The sequence below is a fragment of the Talpa europaea genome, assembly GCF_964194135.1.
Source record: "Talpa europaea genome assembly, chromosome: 3".
Classification (NCBI taxonomy): Eukaryota; Metazoa; Chordata; class Mammalia; order Eulipotyphla; family Talpidae; genus Talpa; species Talpa europaea.
The window spans coordinates 88,799,649-88,803,772 of NC_140069.1; positions in this window are offsets into that span (position 1 = coordinate 88,799,649).

Sequence of the window (4,124 nt, forward strand, 5' to 3'; positions counted from 1 at the left end):
GTGCAAGGGGTTAAGACACAGCACTCTGAAGCAATCTGCAGCCACTGCAGCACAAGTTTTGATCCCTGGCCAGGGAGGTGACCCACATGGCGCAGCAGACCTCTCCTGACTTGCCCACTGCTCCCCTCAGAAGTGTATTTCGGTAGATTTGCCTGTTTTGTTCCCCACTCTGTCCCTGGTGAATCCTTTCACCCCTTCCCATACCTCTGGCCTACACCCCAGCTCTTGTATGCATAAGTAAATAAATCTTTAAAAAAAAATGTATGCCATGGACTCAGCAACATGAGAACAGGTTATTTTTAGAAGGAGCAGGAGCTCTTCTACTGACAATTCTAGAGACTTCAACAGTTTTGGTCAGTGCTGGCTGAGGTACGGTGTTTGCTGAGGTCTGGTCCTAGAAGCTTGAGTGTGACTGCAGGGGTTGCATGGTAACTTATTTTGTAGTTACATGTCTATGTTAACATGTATTACAATAGGTCATCAAATAATGTCATTTTGTTCAACATCATTTTGTTATGATATTGATGAGAACAAAGACAATAGCAAACAGTGTTGAATAAAACAATCTCGTTTGAGAACCTGCTTTTGTTATATGTCCTTGCATTAAAAGGTATAGTTTCTAAGAATCTATTGATGGTGTTAAGTTAGAACTTACTCTAAATGAAACTTTAACCCCATAATTTTACATAGTATAGCTTAATAGTTATCAATTGCTTAATAAAAAATAATAGCTAAAGTTGAGTAAAGTAAAAAATGTAAATTTATTGAAAGAAATTATTACATACATGAAACTATATAATCTTATGTTAATGTTAGGTGCTAATCACATATTTGGAGGGAATTTTTTCAAGTGAATTAATTTTGTACAATAGTATTTAAGGCATGAAGAATGGTGTTAGTACTAGAAAACTAGGACGGGGCAAAAGATCATAAGAAATTTACTAACACTTTTATTATAAACAGATATTTACTGATTATTATTATCCCATTTAAACTTCTTCAAACCTATCAAGTAGATATTGTTGTCCATAATTCTCAGGTGACATAATCCTGAGTGGTGGAGCAAGAATTCTAACATATAAGCCCTTAAATTTTTCTCTTCAAGGTAAGAGAAAGTAGAACATAAGGCCAAATATAGATCCCTAGGGAGCTGTTTTAATTTCTGGATCTACCACTGATTGAGTGAACTATTAATAAATTATTACCTACTATTTTTCATCTCTAGTGGGTACTAAAGACTAACCATTTATAACTTGTTTTGCACGTGTCACAAGCTAATATGGGTAGAGCTTTCTAAGTGAAAGATGAAGACATTACTATATTATTATATTTCAAAATTTAATTTAGCTCGCTGGTTCATCAGATCAAAGTAATCTACCAAGAAAAATTAACTGAATGTTTATAGGCAATGTCATTTAACTTTATTCTGCTATTTAAAGTACAGAGGTTTTTTTTTTTTGGTCAATCAATATTGTTCTTTGAAATTAATTATGACTGGGCCTCCCTGGTGGCGCAGCGGTTGAACGCTGGCTTGTGAGGCTGCCCGCAGCCTCTGCAGCGCCGGTTCGATCCCCGTCTGCTCCCCGGCCACCGGAAGAGGGTCCCACATGGCGCGCAGACCTCTCCTGCTGCCCGCTGCTCCCCTCAGCAGTGTACTTCGGTCTTTCTGCCTGCTCTGCTCCCTGCTCTGGCTCTGGTGAGTTCTCTCACCCTCCCGCGCTTCTGACTGTGCCCAGTGCTTGTATAGATAAATAAATAAATCTTTAAAAAAAAAAGAAATTAATTATGACACTTGTCTTGGGAAAGGCTCAACTTAATAACATCACACCACCTTATACACCAGATATACACAACTCACACATGTGCTACACACACACATCACTTTTTATTCCCCATATGCACAACTTGCACATGCAGCACTCACACCCCACCTATGTCACACAATGTACATGTAGACCCATACATTCTCCCTCCTCACACTACCACTACACACACACACACACGTGTGCATGCCCCCACAGATATATCTTAGAAAGCTGGAAATGAGGGAAATAAGATTGGTTATTGAGATTCAAAATATTTAATCCATGCTTAAAGATTCAAAGTCGAAATGCTCTAATAGAATTCCAGCCCTTTTCCCAAAATGTACCAGAGCATAAGAATCACTGAGGACAATTATTAAAAAATGCAATCTGGGCCCTGTCCCAAATTCTCAACAAAATCTGCAGGGACTGATCTGAAATCTGTGTGTTTTATGTGCCTCTACTTTGAAATAGGATGGTTCCCTAGTAAGACCAATAACTTGAGTGAGGCAAAATGTGACCTGATGCTGGTGAAAGTTAAGCTTCAGCACCTCCTTCCTTTCCACCCCCAGGCCCTCTCAAAATCCCTGGATTCTACTGGATGGTGTGGAGGCAGAGGAGGTAGTAGCCTTTGATCAAACCCAGGGGAAAAGGGCCCCTTCTAAGCCAGGCAGGGTCATTTGTGGGGCTAAGTGTGTGGTCTCTGCAGCCGGCACTACCTTCACCAAGGCAGCACCCTGGTCTTGGTAGACCTGGAAACATTCTAGCATTAAGTTTGATTCCAAGGAAAGATCTGAACCGCTGCTGGAAGTTTCCTCTGACCCAGGTTCACAGTGTCTTGTACACTTCCTCCCAAGGAGATCGCAGGGGCAGGAGATATAGGGATATAGGACAGGGACTGAAGTTCTTGTTGGAACAGCTGCAGCAGCAGGGAGCCTTGGGAACCAGGGTGATCAAAGGACTGGGCTCTCCAAGGGACCCACCGCCTCTCTCTCGCCCTACTGCCTAAGTAAGAAACAAGAGGAAGATAAAGATGTAACATCATAATAACAACTTGAGAAACTGAAACAAACTTTTGTAAACCTCTATAATAAAAAACAAATTTGATTTTGCTGTGTTGCTGAAAAAACCGGAAATATCTTTCTAGTCTCTCTTTAGAACATGATATTGGAAAAGTGCAGCCACATGAAAAAAGGAGTCAAATGTGGGAAAATATTAAATGGTGAATCAGGCATTTTGTTAAATTAATAATAAAAGTATATGATTTTTTTATTTTAAATATTAACTAGTTTTCTAAATCTGCAAACATTTGATTTTATCACTCTAGATAAAAAATATCTTTTATGCCTAGTTTTATATTCTCCCCCTCCTAAGGGATCTCAAAATTAATTAAACTCCAGTACCAACCAAACTGGATCTATCTTTGGAGTTATAGAGAAGAATCATACATTATTGCCAGATTCCATCAAAGAACTCTTTATCCAGGGGAGATGTGCCTTGCCAAACTTATGTAAGTTTCTAGGTTACTTCTCAGAAATAGCAATTGCATAGAATATAGTCCCTTCTGTGAATAGAATCAATTTAATGAAATGACCAAGCCTTTTTCCACGTAAATCCAGCCACTGTCTGATGATTTGACTTTCCATGCAGTTTTCCTGAGATGGATGTACCTGTCAGATATAAGGGGGTGTCCATGTTCATCGGCTGACACTTGCTAAATATTAATAACCTGATTTATTTATCAATCTTTGTGATCTTTGTTAGTGCGAGTCTATGTTCTGAGAGTGAGCCACTGAGGTATAAAATCGGTTTACTCTTGCAAAGCCACTGAGGGGCAGATCCTGACACATGTGGTGCATGTACCATGGTAAACCCATGGAGAACCTGTATGCAACTGGCAGAAAGTGCCATGACAGTCAAAACTGATTCTGGACACAGTTTCAGTTTTCTTTATGCGATGTACTTATTTTCCTCTAACTCCTTGCATTTTAGGGAAGTACAAGTTATTTTTCAAAGAAATTATTTCAAAACTCAGTTTGTCATCTTAAAGTGAAAGTTGCTTTTCTTTTTTCTAGAACTTTTGTTTAATTTTCTTTATTTTTTTGTATGATGCATAAAAATACCCTACCAAGATATATTATTTTAGCACATCTCACAGCCAAATATTTTCTCTCAAATTAAGAAAATGTTTACAGTAAATTAAAAGTAGTCTTGAAATATGCACTTTTCCAAAAATACCCTATAAATTCTTAGTATGGTTTTTAGAAAGTGGCCTGTATTTTTCTTACCTATTCTTAAAGTTCATTTGTTGACCTTAGTTGT